This window comes from Stegostoma tigrinum, chromosome 15 (assembly GCF_030684315.1).
Source record: "Stegostoma tigrinum isolate sSteTig4 chromosome 15, sSteTig4.hap1, whole genome shotgun sequence".
Classification (NCBI taxonomy): domain Eukaryota; kingdom Metazoa; phylum Chordata; class Chondrichthyes; order Orectolobiformes; family Stegostomatidae; genus Stegostoma; species Stegostoma tigrinum.
This window is the reverse complement of record NC_081368.1, coordinates 33,838,889-33,856,950: the sequence shown is the minus strand read 5'-3', so window position 1 is coordinate 33,856,950 and position 18,062 is coordinate 33,838,889.

The window sequence follows — 18,062 nt, the reverse complement described above, 5'->3', positions numbered from 1 at the left end:
TATAATTGTTACAATAAGATTGAATCCCAAATGAATAATGGAAATGAAAAGTTGCTGTCACCAACCTGGAGTAATGGAGTAGGTGTTTATTCTCTCTGAGGGAATGCATTCTACTTTGGAAAGATTTGAGGTCCTTCAAGGGCCAATTGTATTAATCAGGCACATACACAGTATAGGTTAAAGACATCTGAAAGACAGAATGGGGTTGGGACGAGGTTTCATTAATCATACTGCGCTTACAATCTCTTACTGTAATTGCATGATATGTCATATGATGTGTGTGTCAGAATAAGATCAACTATGTCAAAGGCACAAGAACAGGCATCCTATGGCTTCCCCTGTTGGAGTCTTCCAGACCCCACTGTTGAGGATAATGTAAACTGCCACTTATGTGTGATACAAATGTTAACATGACTAAGGAGCTTTTTTAATTTCTGGTACTCCCCACACAGTCTCAACCAATCATTATCACTGTGGCCATGGTGCAATGAAGGTGCCGAAACATTGAGGAGATACAAATGCAATAGCAAGCCCAAGACTAGCAGCAACCTCGAGTGGCTGACAAACAGCCTTCATATGAACAATTCACAGTGAAAGGTCCCCTAAGGATACAGGAGCTGGAGAGGAGACCCAGACTGTTTTGCCTCCAGTGTCATCTTCTCCAGTTAAACAAGGCACAGTGATGCTGCAGGATGAAAATGCTCTTGGGCACCATGCTAGAACTTTATCACCTGCTGGATTGTGACCTACATCCTGAAGAAATGGGTGGCCATTATAGCCCAGTGGTCATCATGCTAAATTTTTATGTAACTAGCTACTTCTAATGATACATTGCGGATCTATGTGAGATCACTCAATCCTCACCTCACACATATTAAAGCTGTGGCTAATGTAATTTGTACCAAGTCACATCCATTTCACTTCATTTCCTCTTAACAAGGTCAGAGCTGTAACCTAAGCAGTGGAGTTTGCCAGTATAGCTGTCTTCACCTGGTGTTAGGGCACTATGAATGCCGTATTGATAAAAAAAAATGACAGTGTAACTAATATCATCAATAGGAAATTGTTTAATTTGTTTAATGCACAAGTCATCCATGATCATTGGTAACACATCTGAAAGGCGTGTGCCAGGTGCCCTGGAAGCTGCCATGTTGCCTATAACCTTGATAATTCTCGGGTTCCTATTTCATTTGAAGGGTTGTGCACCTTACAAAAATGACAGCTGGGAGACAACAGTTATCCTCTGTATCCATGGCTAATAATTTCATTGCACAACACCTTGACCGAGACTAAGCATAGTATAACGCAACCCGCTTTTCCAAGAGGGACACCGTGAAGTTGACAATTAGTCTCTTGAAGGTGATGTTTTCATCCTTGAATTGGTCTGGGTGGTGGGGGCTTTATGATGCACTCCAGATAGAGTGTGCTGCATAATCCTTGCATACAGTGCTCTGCATAGCTGAAGCAGGCAAAGAGGGCATGTGATGGATGCTGAGAAGCTGAGAGAGCAGCAGCAGTCTTCTGAGGAGGAAGGTGAGGGCAGAGGGAAGGAGGAATACAACTTTCACCATGATAGCGTGGTGAAGTGTCCGGTTAACAAACCAGACAGGACTGTTCTTTTTAATTCATTTTGTGGGGTGTTGGTGTCGCTGGCTGGCCTGCATTTCTTGCCCATTCCTAGTTGCTCTTGAAAAGGTGGTGGTGAGCTGTCTTCTTGAAATGCTGCAGTCCTCTTGCTGTGGGTTGACCCACAATGCTATTAGGGATGGAATTCCAGGATTTCTACCCAGCAACAGTGAAGGAATGATGATATATTTCCAGGTCAGGATGGTGAGTGGCTTGGAGGGGAACTTGGAGGTGGTGGTGTTCCCATATATAGTTGGTGTAAATTTGCTTCTCATAGAATTAATTTGAGTGAAGTCATCAGTCATTGATTGTTCATGAAAAATAGCAGCCCCTGTTTAGTTCCAGAAGCAAATGCAACTCTTTTGTATACTCTTTCTTTGTTTTGTCTATTAAAGTTAATGTTAACAACTGTATGAGACTTCAAAACTTGAATGCTCCCACAATGAACAATAATGAGCTGTTATGCTGTGATGAGCATTAGGGACAGAGTAATGATATTAGTTTGGCTAGTTTCATTCTTGTAGCAGCTAAATCATCAGACTGTTGATAATTTAAAGTGACAATATATTTACAAACACGATATTCTACTTTCAATGAACTAAGAGTCATGCCACTATTATGTCCTCAGAAGTTTCTTTTGTCATTTTTCTCCCAATATGTCAAATGTGAAACTGGTGCACAGCAGACCTTTAAATAAGATGCTGATGATGCAAAACCTAGAAGGTCCCAGCAGCAGTGAGCACTTACGTCACTGGTGAGTGCAAGATAGTGCAGAAGAAATGGTGCAGAGGTGAGGTACATACTTAATGAAGTGGGCAGTGGAGAATTGTGTGAGATAACTTGCTAGAGCTCACTGACAGAAACTCTGCATGAAATTCCACAAATTTGACGCATGGGGCTGAATTTTGCCAAAAAGAAGCAATTGGCCTCAAATGTAGATTTTCAAACAAATATGAAAAATTGGCACTTACTATGGTGGCATCTTTAAATGCTAACACTCTATTATCACTCCCTTCCTTCAATATTTTGACCTCTTAAAATAATAACTTGTCATTATTGAATTACTACTTCTTTATTTCATCTTTAATCTTGATTCCTTTTTGCAATATTTGCTGTAACATTGACTTCTAAAAAGGTATTTACTTTCAATATAAACTCATGTTTGTTAATTTGTATATTACATAAAATTTCTTTTACATAGCTTTCCTTCTTTCATGTGGACAATATGACTGAGTGAAAGTAAAAATAACAAGTAGCTAGAATGGAATATTAAGGTGCCATTATGAAATGACCTTTTGGGTAATCATTCCTGAAACCCAGAAATGGGAAATAAACAATGGGCAAACATGCCAATTGTTGATACAACCATTGAGCAAAGGTTTAAAAAACATTTAAAAAGTCAACTGCTCTTGTACTTAGAATAAATGGGTGCTAGGATCCAACATCAACAGTGCATTGTGATACGAGGAGGCAGATTGAGGCCTTAATAGCTTAACATATCTGAGTAGTATATGACTTCAATACCACAGGAGCTTTCCCATCTACTTCCATGATGACTTACGTATGGGCCTCAGGCTTCTGTTTTTGATGTATGTGGACTTCTTGCATTACAGATAAAATCCCATTCTACGGTTTATTCAAAATTGAAAAGGGAGCTGTGCAATGAGGCAAAGTTACCCTCCTGTGACAATTCTGGCAGATAATTGTGCTAGGTGGATATTACTGTGTAAACAAATAAAGTTATATTCTGGAATGAACACATAGATGTTTTCAAACATTTTAAAACAATTTGTAATGGCCAGGCCACCATTAATTTGCATCTTACAGCATGTATCTTTGCGTAACTAAGTAATAGTTCCATTCTATTGCAAATTCTCCTAGCCTCACCCTGTTTCAACATAAGAAAGTGGATGTCACATTCAATATCAGCGACTTGCAGTTGTAATTGTGAGAGTGAATTCAGATTGTTAGAAGTAATTTCGATTTTGAAAATAAGCTATCAAAAAGTGGTTCTTTAATTTTGTTAGAATGGATCAGAAAACAAGTGCTTTGGATGTGAAGTACAATGATGAGGACATTGATTCTGAGCAGTATTTTGTTAGTAACTACTGTATTTTATATTTTTGCAAAAAAGTAAAAGTTTGGGTCCTTCATTTAGCATGTTGTTACAATATTTTTGTGGAAATCTTCAAAAATATCCACACTTAAAAATAATGGGTTTCTGTAATGACATGATTTGCATTGCTTAATTTGTGTCTTTACAGCACAAAATATATGGTTAAATTTATTTTACTAAACATCTTTCATGGCACTAACAAGAACCCTTAAGTATGTGAAGTATAACCTGGGCAGAATGCTTTGAGTAATACAAAGCATCTCTAGGGAACTAATTTCACTGAGCCAACACTGATAGACCACAAGACTCTGACAGAGAATAATGAGATACAAGATAAACTGTGACACAATAGGCAGACATAGCATAGGGCTTTGTATTGTTTCCAGTCATTACCGTAAGAAATAGAGCACCATGTTTTAAAGAGAAAGCATCCATTGCAGAAGATGAAACAGCAACTTAATGAGTAGAACTAATTATTCTAAATAAACACAGTCAACCTGGTAAATTATGCATGTATATATGATTTGCAATGCATTTAGTGCAAACCTCTTACAGGGGTTGAATCTGTGCTACCCTATTTATTTGGAACATCTGACATACTTTTGAACCACATAAAGCCATTTAAACATTTACAAGCATTTCCAAATATTTTAAAAGTACACATATGTATTGACGTTGATCAATAGTCTGAATAATTAGCTGAACAATGTCTAGAATGTTGTGCCTTCAACATAAAGCAAACTAAAGTTATTAGCAAAATACTTGAATGTAAGCATTCAAACATAGAAAAATGAATGTTCTCTGTTTCATTAGTAACCTGGTAGACTGTGGTTCCACCAAGTAATAATAGGAGCAAACAAAGTAACAAATAATATTTCTCTATCTCTTATATTCAAGGTATTTATGTGTTAAACAGGTTAATGCCTTCACTATGGTAGCAAGCAAATAAATTTCATGCAGAAATACTATTGTGTTTGTTACAGTTAACACAGTAAAGCCAACCTAATAGATTGTGAGATGATCTGCGATCATATCAAATGAAGGTTAATTTATCAACATTTATTATGTCTACTGTTAACTTAAAATGTCTGTACAAGTCAATATCTCTGTCAGTTTAGCTGACAAATTTGTAAATAAGAACATTCAGGGCAATGGTAGAGCATGTTAGTAATAAAGTCATGAATGAATTCTCCAAGGATTTTATGACAGAGGAGAAGCTAAAATCCTATGTTGGGATCCAAAGGTAAGCTGTAACAATACATGCAGTCTCCTGTTGCCATCCATCTGCTGTCCAGCTTTCTTGTAATCTGTCAGCTGATATATTTAAAATTGTCCGCAAGCTGCCTCCAGACTGATTATCTCAGAAGTATGCAGCAGGTCATGCTAATTTATACACTGAACACATTTTGGCTTGAACAACTGTTATTTCCAATGCAAAAATGAAGAATGCGCATTGCGAATTTTATGTTGGAAAGTAGATATGGTACACAAAATAATCTTAATGATGTCTATTTCACTTCCCCATGCTTTTCTCAATGTTTACTGAGCCAATAATCATGACATGAATAGAACAAAACTAATAGTTACAAAGTTAGATCTGTTGTGACCATGGGTCAGCACCCCGAAGTACTGTGGACAGTTTAAATTGCAGTTTCAAAATGGATTTATGGCTGATACAGCCAAGAATTGGCTGTGGAAGTAAAATTAACTGATTATCTTGAGGGAGAGAGAAAGGGAGAGAGATAGAGAGAGAGAGAGAGAGAGAGAGAGACAGACAGACAGACAGAGAGATCAATGGAATGTAACACCTAAGGTGTCAATGAAACTTCAACAAGCTGGACTGCAATCTCTTGACTACTAAACTAATGAGGAGCTGATGATCTCCTGTTCAACAGCAAGCCATTCCTCTGTGGTTTATGTCCCAAACTGCAGATTGAACCATTGAAAAACACACAAGGAAAGGATTTAAAAGCCAGTTTCAACTCCCTCGAAGTCTACCAGTGAGACTGAATGCTCTCAAGTGTGCCTGCGTGGGTTCAAGTATTAGCAGCTCACAGTCGAAGAACTATCCCCTAGAACTATCACCCGCGTTGCAAGTACAAGCACCTTGTCATTACAAGTGCTGCAAATCAGTCTTAAAGAGAAGATAGGACAATAAATCAGCCCTCTCACCCTAAGTTCTGGAAATTAATCACCATTAAAAGGGATCAGACAGTAGAATCTCAACAAATCTAAATACCAACCTCAACCGTACAGGTAACCTCAACTGCAAGGGCTGCAACATTTAACTATTTACTCTTTACAAACAACTAAGAGACTGATCCGCAAACTTGCTTTTGCAAATTCTTTTGAAATTAACTGTAATTGATGGAAAATTTGAATGAACATTAGGTGACATAAGGTTTGGGCTCAATTTTGATTTACTTTACTGTCAAAATATTTGCAGATATTGACTGAGTAGGCTAAGACTTCAAGTCAGAATCTTAACAGGGAGAGATGAGAAAACAAGTGAAGACTGGAATTTAGTCTGGTGGGCTGAAGCACTGCATGGAAAAAAAACACACCTTTCCTGCAGAGACAGTTAACTGTAGATGTGCTTTCTCTGTTTAGTGGCTGACCAAGGTCACAGTTTAATTGAATTCCAGTAGTTGTTGAATTTTATCATTAAATCGACATGGGCTTTCTATCTGAAACTTGCTGTATTTCTATTTTATATTTCTGACAGGCTCAGATTTTGGAAATGGGACATGGGATAGCCAGACAATATTGATGTTTCCAGTTGGGTTTCACTCCACTCTAAAAATGAGTCTGACAAGATTAAAGTCTCCTCAATTTCCTGGGTCAGACGAAATGGTTATCTTTCTATCGTAGTTGCTGCCCAAGCAATCCAGCTAGAATGTTAAAATTCACCATAAAGAATAATGGTCAAGAATTACAATCCGAACAATTTTCAAAAATTTAGGAGCCTATGACCAGTGTAATGTCTAAATTGGCACCAGGCTGAAAAAGTTACTGCAGCGCAGACCAAGGTAATAGTCTTAATGCAACTCAATTTCGAATGCTTTGTTTTGCACCCATCCAATATTACTTTCAAGCAGACTGTAAAACCAACACTGTATCTGATTATGGAACAAAAATAGAAATTGCCAGAATAGCTCAGCAGGTAAGCCAGACCTGCTGAGTTTTTAAAGCACTTTCTATTTTTGTCTCTGATTTACAACATCCACTGCTCTTTCCATTTTTAAACTTATGCCTTTTGGCCTTAGACATGTCCGTCATGGAGAAGAGATTCTCATGATCTACCCAGTCTATGCCTCTCATAATTTCATATATCCCAGTCAGTTTCCTTCTCAGCCTCTTCTGCTCCAAGAAAAATCAAACCCAGTCTATTCAAGCTCTCCTCATAAGCAAAATCTTTCGTCCCAGCCAACATCCTGGTGAATCTCCTCTGCACCCTGTTCTGTAAAAATGATGTCATGGGATCTTATTTGTCCATCCAAGTTTATAGATGAGACCTTAGTTTAACATCTCATACCAAAAGCAGCATCACCAAGAGTGCAGCGCTACATCAATATTGCACAAAAATGCCAGCCATAATTATTTTTTATTCATATGGGGGATATGGACATTGCTGGTTCAGGTGTTATCAGGGCCGATACTCTTTGTAGAATCTAGGATGCTCAACCTTTTCCTGAAATCACATGGATTCAATTAAATTGGCTGAAGACTGTCATTTGTGATGCTGGGAACCTCAGGAACAGACCAAAATGGATTGACCATTCATCGCAGGCAAGAAATAAGCAGAGAACAAGGTTGGGCTGATAAAGTGAACTGCATTTATTTCAATGCAAGAGGCCTAACGGGTAAGGCAGATGAACTCAGGGCATGGTTGGGAATATGGGACTGGGGTATCACAACAATTACAGAGACATGACTCAAGGATGGACAGGACTGGCAGCTTAATGTTCCAGGGCATAAATGGTATAGGAAGAATAGAAGGGGGGTAAGAGAGGAAAGGCAGAGGCGTTTTTGATTAGGGATAACATTACAGTTCCATTAATGGAAGATATTACTGGGAATGCATCCAGGGAAGTTATTTGATTGGAACTGAGAAGTAAGAAAGGGATGATCACCTTGCTGGGGTGGTGCATTAGACCCCTTAATAGTCAGCAGGAAATTGAGAAACAAATTTGTAAGGAGATATCAGTCATAGTAGGATGGTTATGGTAGGTGATTTTACATTCTAAACGAAGACGGAGATTGCCATGGTGTTAAGGGTTTGGATGGAAATGAATTTGTTAAGTACGTACAAGAAAAATTTCTTATGAAGTACGTGAATGTACCCATTAGGTCCAAAACTTGACCTACTATTAGGAAATAAGGCAGGGGAAGTGACTGTGATGTCAATGGGGAGCACTTTGAGGCCAGTGACCATAATTCCATTAGTTTTAAAACAGTGATCATAAAGGATCGACCAGATCTAAAAGTTAAAGTTCTGATTTGGAGGAAGGCCAATTATGACACTATTAGGCAAAACATTTCAAACATTGATTAGGATGGATGTTCGCAGGTAAAGGGATAGCAGAAAATGGGAAGCCTTCAAAAATGGAATAACGTGAGTCCAGAGACAGTATGTTCCTGGCAGGGTGAAGGGCAAGGCTGGTAGGTGTAGGGAATGCTGGAAGACTAGGGAAATTGAGGTTTTGGTCAAGGATAAGAAGGAAGCATATATCAGGTACAGACAGCAGAGATCAGGTGAATCCCTAGAAGTGTTGAAGGTAGCAGGAGTATACTTAAGAGGGAAATCAGGAGGGCAAAAAGGGGACAGGAGATGGCTTTGGCAAATAAGGTTAAAGGGTATCAAAAGGGGTTCTACAAATACATTGAGGATAAAATGGTAACTAGGGAGAGAATAGACCCCTTTAAGATCAGCAATGCTGCCTATGTGTGGAACCGCAGAAGATGGGAACAGATAGTAAATGAGTACTTTACATCAGTGTTTACTGTGGAGAAGGATAGAGAGGATAAAGAACTTGCTGAATAAGTCATGACATCTTAAAAACTGTCTATATTATAAAGGAGGAGGTGCTGGACGTCTTAAAATGCATAAAGGTGGATATATCCCCAGGACCAAGTGTACCCTGGAATTCTGTGGAAAGCCGTGCAAATGACTGCTGGGCCCCTTGCTGAGGTATTTGTATCACTGATAGCCAGAAGTCAGGTGCTAGAAGGCTGGAGGTTGGCGAACGTGACACCACCATTTAAGAAAGATGGTAAAGAAAAGCCAGATAACTGTAGACTGGTGAGCCTGACATCAGTGGTGGGCAAGTTGTTGGAGGGAATCCTGAGAGACAGGATTTACGTGTATTTGGAAAGGCAAGGACTGATTAGGAATAGTCAACATGGTTTTGTGCATGGGAAAGCAAGTCCCATTAACTTGATTCAGTTTTTAAGGAAGTAACAAACGGAATTAATACATGCAGAGTAATGGACATGATCTATATGGAAACCGAAAGAACTGCGGATGCTGTAAATCAGGCACAAAAAAAAGTGCTGGTAAAGCTCAGCAGGTCTGGCAGCATCTGTGAAGGAAAAACAGAGTTAACGTTTCGGCCCAGTGACCCTTCCTCAGTAGTATGATCAATAAGGACTTTAGTAAGGCGTGTGATAATGCCCCTTGCGGTAGGCTGGTTAGCAAGGTCAGATCACACGGCATAGAGGTAGGATCAGCAATTTGCGACCTCTTAAAATAAATGAGTCATTTTCATTGAAATAAAACTTTACTCCTCTACTTTAAAATGCCAATTCCCAAATTATAATAAAATATTATAAATTTCGATCATACGTTTTAAAACACAAATCATTCAGCAAATTATTGTTTAAAATGGCATTACAAATGTATGTATCCCTGTATAATCTAGGAAAATAAATTGCATGTCTGACTGCTGAACTCATTAAAGACTATCCTATTGTTCTGACATTTGGATTTGTAATATGATTTGTGAACTCACAGACATGGAGTTGAAATGCTAGGATGGTTGTCGGAAATTTCAGTCTTTTCATACTTGACAATTCAGATTGAAGGAGAAAGCTAAATGTGTCTGCTCATCTGTGGAGGGCATAACATTTGCATGGTCTGCTTGCACTGTTCATTTTGCTGTCCTTCGGGCACCTAAAAATGAAGAAGAAAATGAGGATGCCCCACCTTTACTTGCTGCTAATTGGCTGGAGCTGATTGCTATCAGCACCTGAGCTAACTCCAAAACTGTCATTCACGAGCAGTCTTCAAGCTGACAGCATCACTATTCACTCGGGAGCCTCCTGAAGCAGAGCTTCTTTTTTATTACATTTTCACTGTGAGTCACTGACTGCCAGGAAATCATCTGCTACTGTACAATAGCTGACAGAAACAAAACTTTAATTATCTCAAATGAAACCTGGAGGCAAGCACTTTTCTTTTCTTTTAATGCTTAGAATTAATTTTATAGCTTCTATTGTAGCTGTTTCCCGATGATACATTCCTTCTAATTGCTGGAATGTTCAAATAACTTTGAACAATTTAATACAAGAACAGCAGTTAAATTTTTAAAGAGGGTGCCTGAACTGGGGCACCAGGATTTCAGGGTAGCCAGTTTTTCACTGAGTTACTTTGAGGACTACCTGAGGCTACATTACCTCTGTTCATGTAGTTGAATAGAAAACTGCTGTTTAAAAAGTCCATGCAATAGTTTTATGGGGGCAGAAATGGTCTGTGCGAGTTTTCTGGGTATCAAAATGGTAGTAACATGTGCCAGAAAATGTAAATGTTATTAAGTACAGAAATTGGTCTGCGAGGCTCACTGATTCTCTGAGATGTTCATAGTCAGGATTCTTTTCATTCGTTCATGGGATGTGGGCAACACTGGCTCTGCCAGATTCATTGCCCATTCATAATTGCCTTTACAAAGGCAGAGGTAATTCACCTTCTTGAATCACTGCAGTCCATTTGGTGTAGTCAGAGCCACAATGCTGTTTGGGTGGAAATTCCAAGATATTGACCAAGGACACCAAAGGAACAATGATATATTACCATGTCAGGACAGTAGGTGGCTTGGAGAGGAACTTGCAGATCATGGTGCTCCCATGTAACTGCTGCCCTTGTTTTTCCAGATATTATGTTGTGAGTTTGGAACGTGATGGCCTAAGGAGCCTTGGTGAACATCTGCAGTGCGTCTTATAGGTAACAAAAACAACTGCTATAGTGATTACTTGTCGATGTGGTGCCAGTCAAGCAGGCTGATTTGTTGTGGATGGTGTTGAGTGCCATTGAAGCTACACCCAGCCGGGCAAGTGGAGAGGTGGAGAGTATTTATTTGCATTTGTGACTTGTAGATAGTGGACAGTCTTTGAGGAGAGAAGAGATGAATTAGTTGCTACAGGGTTCTAAGCCACTGACCCGCTATTGTGACCACAATATTTATATTATTAGTCCAGTAACATTTCTGGCCGGTGTTAATCCTCAGGATGTTGATAGTGAGGGATGCAGCAATAGCAAAGCCATTCAATTTCAAGAGACAATGTTTAGATTCTCTCATGTTGGTGATTGCATGGCACTTGTATAGTACAAGTGTTACTTGCTACGCATTATTCTAAACTTGCATATTGCCAGGTCTTGCTGCATTTGGAATGGACTGGTTTAGTATCTCTATGGTGCTGAATATAATGTATTCATTGGCAAACATCTCATTTCTGAACTCATGATGGAGGGAAGGTCACTGAAGAAGCAGCTGAAGATGATTAGACTGAGGGCATGTTCCTGAGGAACTCCATCAGTGATGTCTTGGAGTAGAGATGACTGATCTCCAATAACCACAGCTATCTTCCTATGTGCCAAGTATGACCTTGACCAGTGGACAGTTTTCCCTGATTCCCATTGACCTGAGTTTCATATCTTTCTTTCATGCTACTCTGTTAAATATGGCTTTGATGTTCAGGTCAGTTACAGTCACTCACCTCTGGAGCTCAGGTTCTTTTCATTTGATCCAAGGCTGTAATGTGACTAAGGGCTGAGTAGCCCTGGCAGACCCCAAATAATGTGCCATTCAGCAGGTTATTGGTCAACATGTTAGCGCTGTTGATGACACTTTCCAAAACTTTCCTGGTGACCAAGAGTAGACTGATAGGGTGGTTATTGGTCAGGTTGGATTTGTCCTGCTTTTTATATACAGGGCATACCTGGGTAGTTTTCCACATTGTCAGGTAAATGCCAGTGTTGTAGCTATACTGGAACACCTAGCCTACAGGCACTCAAATAAAGATGCTGGAAATCTGGATCAAGCACAGAAACTGCCAGAGAAAATCAGCAAATCTGGTGGCATCCGTAGAGAGAGAAACAGAGTTGAGCGTTGAATGTGGAATGAAGAAAAATCATTCCAGACTCGAAACATCAACTGTTCTGGAAAAGGGTCAGGCCGGACTCAAAACATTAACCATATTTTTCTCTCTTGCAGTGTTTCTCCAGTGTTCTCTATGTTTGCTTAGGAACACAGTGGGTTCAGAAGTACATCTTTTCAGTTCTATTGCCAGAACATTGCCAGGGCCTATAGCCTTTGAGGCATCCAGTGGCTTCAGCCTTTTCTTCGTATTACGTGGTGTGAATCAAATTTTCTGAAGACTGGCATCTATGTTACTGGGAACCTCAGGAGAATGTTGAACTGGCTCACCCAGTTGTCTGAAGGTTGTTACAAATGCTTAAGCTTTGTCTTTTGCACTGATTTGCTGGGTAATAACCTATGATAGTGGAAGAGTGGGAGATGCACCAAGCTATGGAGTTTCAGATTGTGTTCAAGTACAAATCTGCTGCTGTTAATGATCCACATCAGTCTTAAGTTTAAGGTTATTAATAGGTTAAGGGTGAGAGTTTAGCTTAGGATGTCCATTCTTTAGTTGCCAGGTCTATTTGGACTAGCACAGTCAATAGCGGTGCCACTGAGATACTCTCGGTGAGTCCCCCACTGGCACATCCTCTGTCCTTGTCACCTTCAGTGTTTCCTCCAAGTTGTATTCAAAATGGAGAAGCACTACTTCATCAGCTGAGTATGAATACATGGTAATCAGCAAGAGGTATTCTTGCCTATGCTTGACCTGATGCCTAAGACTTAATTAAAATCAATTCATTATGAAGAGAAAAGGCATTTTACCTTTTTAAATTATTTAAAATGTGGTGTGAGTTTATTAAGTGATTGTTTATCACATATAAAGATGTGATTAGACTAGCAAGCCAAAGTATAAAATCCAAATTAAATCTTATATTGTAACACATCCACAAAATAGCACAGCTGTTGGCAAAAAGATATATTGCTTCAATAATAGATAATGGGGTAGGTTTCTATTGAACTAACTTTGAACATTAGTTCTAGAAACCACAGCTAATTTACTTAAAGCACAAAGCTGGATGATGAATTTAATTTTTCATTGTGATCCTTTAATGGATTGTCATTGGGTTGGTAAGTCAGTATTTAGGACATCAGCCATCCTTGACTTTGGGTAATATGACTGCAAGAACACTGTACTGAATATTAAACTACCACAGTCATGTCAAGTGTCTAAGTTGCTTCCAAGCTAACATCTGTGATAGCTCCTTAGCTTCTTATTCTGATAACATCAGGGTACTTTACAGGCATATATTAGAAGTTGCTTCATATGTGGTCATCTTACACAAAAAGCCTGGAAAATTTGAGCTGGTGTGAAATCAAATTTTAAAAAGCTGAAACAGAAATCCAAAGAGCTTTGAATCCAGCCACGTTGAAGTGAAAAAGAGAGCTGACCAATCTGTTCTTTGTAGCACATCATTTACTGAGCCATTCAAGGAGGATGTGTGCCTCCATTTAATCTGGATTAGCTACTTTTAAGATAGCAAAGTGTGAAGCTGGATGAACACAGCAGGCTAAACAGCATCTCAGGAGCACAGGAGCTACTTTTAAGTCAGTTTGGCTGTGCTTCTGTGGCTTCAGGCGATCCAAATACCAAAAAAATGAGGGAAGAAATGGATCTGTCTGCTACCAGGTCACAGCTAGGAATGGAGACGAAGCAGAGAGAAATCATTACCAAAAGATTTGTATCACTAGAGAGGCTGGATGCATAATATACCGGAGTAACTGGCGGCCAGGGATGTTGCTGGGGTATTGGGAGTGGTGTGGGAGGGAGGTCAGAAACAATAACATCTTAAAACTTTATGGCATCATTACCATAATAACGCACCCCACTACATTTTACAGGAACATTACAGGCCAAAAAATAACAGTGTGTCACGTAAGGATAAATTAAGGGCTCATGCTTAGTCAAATGGATTTAAAGAGTGTGTCAAATGGAGAAAGAGATGCAGAGGTATTTAAGGGTGGAATTCAAGGGCTTGAGTCTTGGTGGCTGAAGGCACAGCCACCAATGCGGAGAGGGTAATATTGAGGTTCTGATGAAATAGTCTATTTGCATTGGTATTTTGTATTAAGCAAGTACAGTCCACAACTTACGGGACAGTTAGTCTCAAGAGTTGCTAAATGGTAACAGTCAATTCTGCCTAGCAATAAAATTAGGGCTTATTACAAGGTTTCCCATGGTTCATTATGGACATTTTTGAGGCTCACTGAAGAGGAATTCAAAGGCTGTAGCCAATGCATGGGATAAAGGAAAAGAGGCAGATTAAAAGAGAGGTAGGCTCCATGTAGTGCTGTAGTTAACTGTATATTGAGACAGCAACTGAGCTGCACATATTCTGTGTAAGGACAAAATGCAGAGTCAACAGCAATTGAATAGGCTTGTTCTTTTTGAAAGAACTCCTAAAGAAAGTCTAAGAATTAGTAATTAGCTAAATGGTGGAATCAGGATGCAGTAAAAGTCCTGGAGAGCAGAGAAAGTGGGAAGGCCATTATTTCTGCGTTGAGGGAAGCTGTGAGGATCTCAGGTGAAGCTCAGAAACATTAATATTTCAATGCAGCTGAGAGACTTGAATATGAAAAATTCTCAATCTGTACGTATTAGATGGGCCTCGGGGTAAATTCTCCAAGCAAGACTGGCTTGTGAGGCTAGAAGGTGTGAGGAGCTGAAGTTAAGCTTGTGAATGAGTGCTCACTACAGTTTCAGAATTCAGAGCAGTGTTGACCCAGGAAAGAAAATTATCGACCAGACCAGAACTGGTATGGTTGTTGAACGGAATGGCTCAAAAAGTGAGCTTTGAGGCCAGACTGGAAAAAGCAAAAACTGTGATCTATGAAGTTTAACAAGTTTCGATGGCCCACCTCATCATTAATTTCTGGGCACAATTGATGAGAAATCCAGGGCATCTATCTTGATTGCATTTGCTATTTGATAAGAGATGTTTGGTGTTCATTCTCAGTCTATTATCCATGTTTACAATCTATTAATTCTGGGATTTAGAAGTAAGTTGTAAATGTATCTTAGATTGAATTACTCTGCACACTTGTATGGTAAAAGTTATGTATTTTTGTGCAAAACCATGGATCACTGTAGCTTTATTCTCTTAATAGGTCCACTGGATCTCATTCTTTCAACTCTTAAACATTAAGGTTACCGGTTCCTCATCAGATGGAACATAGAACATAAAACAATACAATGTAGAACAGGCCCTTTCGCCCTCGATGTCGCATCGACCTGTGAACTAACCTAAGCCCATCCCCCTACACTATCCCATCATCATCCATATGTTTATCCAAGAACTGTTTAAATGCCCCTCATGTGGCTGAGTTAACTACATTAGCAGGAAGGGCGTTCCACACCCTTACCACTCTCTGAGTAAAGAGCCTGCCTCTGACATCTGTCTTAAATTTATCACCCTCAATTTGTAGCTATGTCCCCTTGTACAAGCTGAAGTCATCATCCTCAGAAAAAGACTATCACTGTCGACCCCGTCTAATCCTCTGATCATCTTGTATGTCTCTGTTTAAATCCCCTCTTAGCCTTCTTCTCTCCAATGAGAACAGACCCAAGTCCCTCAGCCTTTCCTCATAAGACCTTCGCTCCAGACCAGGCAACATCCTGGTAAATCTCCTCTGCACCTTTTCCAATGCTTCCACATCCTTCCTGTAATGGGGCGACCAGAACTGTATGCAATATTCCAAGTGAGGCCGCACTAGCATTTTGTACAGTTGCAGCATGACATCACGGCTCTGGAACTCAATCCCCCTACCAATAAAACCTAACACACCATATGCCTTCTTAACAGCACTATCAACCTGGATGGCAACTTTCAGGGATCTATGTACGTGGATACCAAGATCCCTCTGCACATCCACACTACCAAGAATCTTTCCATTGACCCAGTATTCTGCCTTCCTATTATTCTTCCCAAAGTGAATCACCTCACATTTATCTGCATTAAACTCCAGTTGCCACCTTTCAGCCTAATTCTGCAGTTTATCCAAGTCTCCCTGCAACCTGCAACATTCTTCCACACTGTCCACCACTCCACCGACTCTAGTGTCATCTGAAAACTTACTAACCCACCCACATATGCCTACATCCAAGTCATTTACAAAAATGACAAACAGCAGTGGACCCAAAACAGATCCTTGAGGCACTCCGCTAGTAACCAGATTCCAGGCTGAATATTTTCCATCGACCACCGCTCATTGCCTTCTTACAGAAAGCCAGTTTCTAATCCAAACTGCTAAATCTCCCTCAATCCCATGCCTCTGCATTTTCTCCAATAGCCTACCAAGTGGAACCTTATCAAAGGCTTTTCTGAAGTCCAAGTACACCATGCCAACTGCCCTACCCTCATCCACATGCTTGGCCACCTTCTCAAAAAACTCAGTGAGGTTTGTGGGACACGACCTGCCCTTGACGAATTCATGCTGACTATCTCCAATCAAATTGTTGCTTGCTAGATGATTATAAACCTGATCTCTTATAATCCTTTCCAAAATGTTTCCTACAACAGACGTAAGGCTCACAGGTCTATAATTACCTGGGTCATCTCTACTGCCCTTCTTGAACAGGGGCACAACATTTACAATCCTCCAGTCCTCTGGTACTAAACCTGTAGATAATGATGACTCAAAGATCAACGCCAAAGGCTCCGCCACCTCCTCCCTAGCTTCCCAGAGAATCCTTGGAAAAATCCCATCTGGCCCAGGGGATTTATCTACCTTCACACCTTCTAGAATTGATAATACCACCTCCTTACTAACCTCAATCCTTTCAACTCTAATAGCCTGTAACTCAGTCTTCTCCTCTACAATATTCTCCTTTTCCTGAGTGAAAACAGACGAGAAATATAAGAGATAACATAACTGTGTTGATCTGGTTGGAGGTCATAAGAGGGTGCAAAATAGTCCAGAATTAGAATGGCAGAAATATCTCAGTTGGATTGGAGGAGGTTGCAGAGGTTGGAAAGGTGAGTTTGGGAATTTTAAAATTGAGATGCTGATTGACTAGGATGGGTATTAAATGGTGTAATACTAGTGAAGCTCATATCTAATGAATGTGTAAAACAACTTCTCTAACAATTTGACGTAATGAACCCTTATTACAGCTCTTGGTCTGCATATCTAAATATTTACGCAGCCACGTGCATGTCTGTGCTCAGACTAAACTATTCAGGTCCCCTCTAATATACTTCTGTTGGCATGTCATGCTGCAAGAGGCTAGAGCTCAGTGAGATGGAGTGGAAAGCAGTATCCCATTAGGTCACATGACATGATACGGTCGGAATGTCATGAGCATGTTCTTTAAAGATATGTTGCCTGTCTCCTATGGGACAATAACACAGCATCCTCTTTTATCCAAAGAAAACAAATCCCAAACAGGGTAAATGTGACACACCGACATTTGATGTGCAGGTTCACCTGCACATCTGCCAATGTGGTATACTGCATCCACTGTACCCAGTGTGGCTTCCTCTACATTGGGGAAACCAAGCGGAGGCTTGGGGACCGCTTTGCAGAACACCTCTGCTTGGTTTGCAATAAACAACTGCACCTCCTAGTCGCAAACCATTTCCACTCCCCCTCCCATTCTTTAGATGACATGTCCATCATGGGCCTCCTGCAGTGCCACAATGATGCCACCCAAAGGTTGCAGGAACAGCAACTCATATTCCACTTGGGAACCCTGCACTCCAATGGTATCAATGTGGGCTTCACTAGCTTCAAAACTCCCCTTCCCCCACCGCATCCCAAAACCAGCCCAGTTCATCCCCTCCCCCCACTGCACCACACAACCAGCCCAGCTCTTCCCCTCCACCCACTGCATCCCAAAACCAGTCCAACCTGTCTCTGCCTCCCTAACCTGTTCTTCCTCTCACCCACCCCTTCCTCCCACCCCA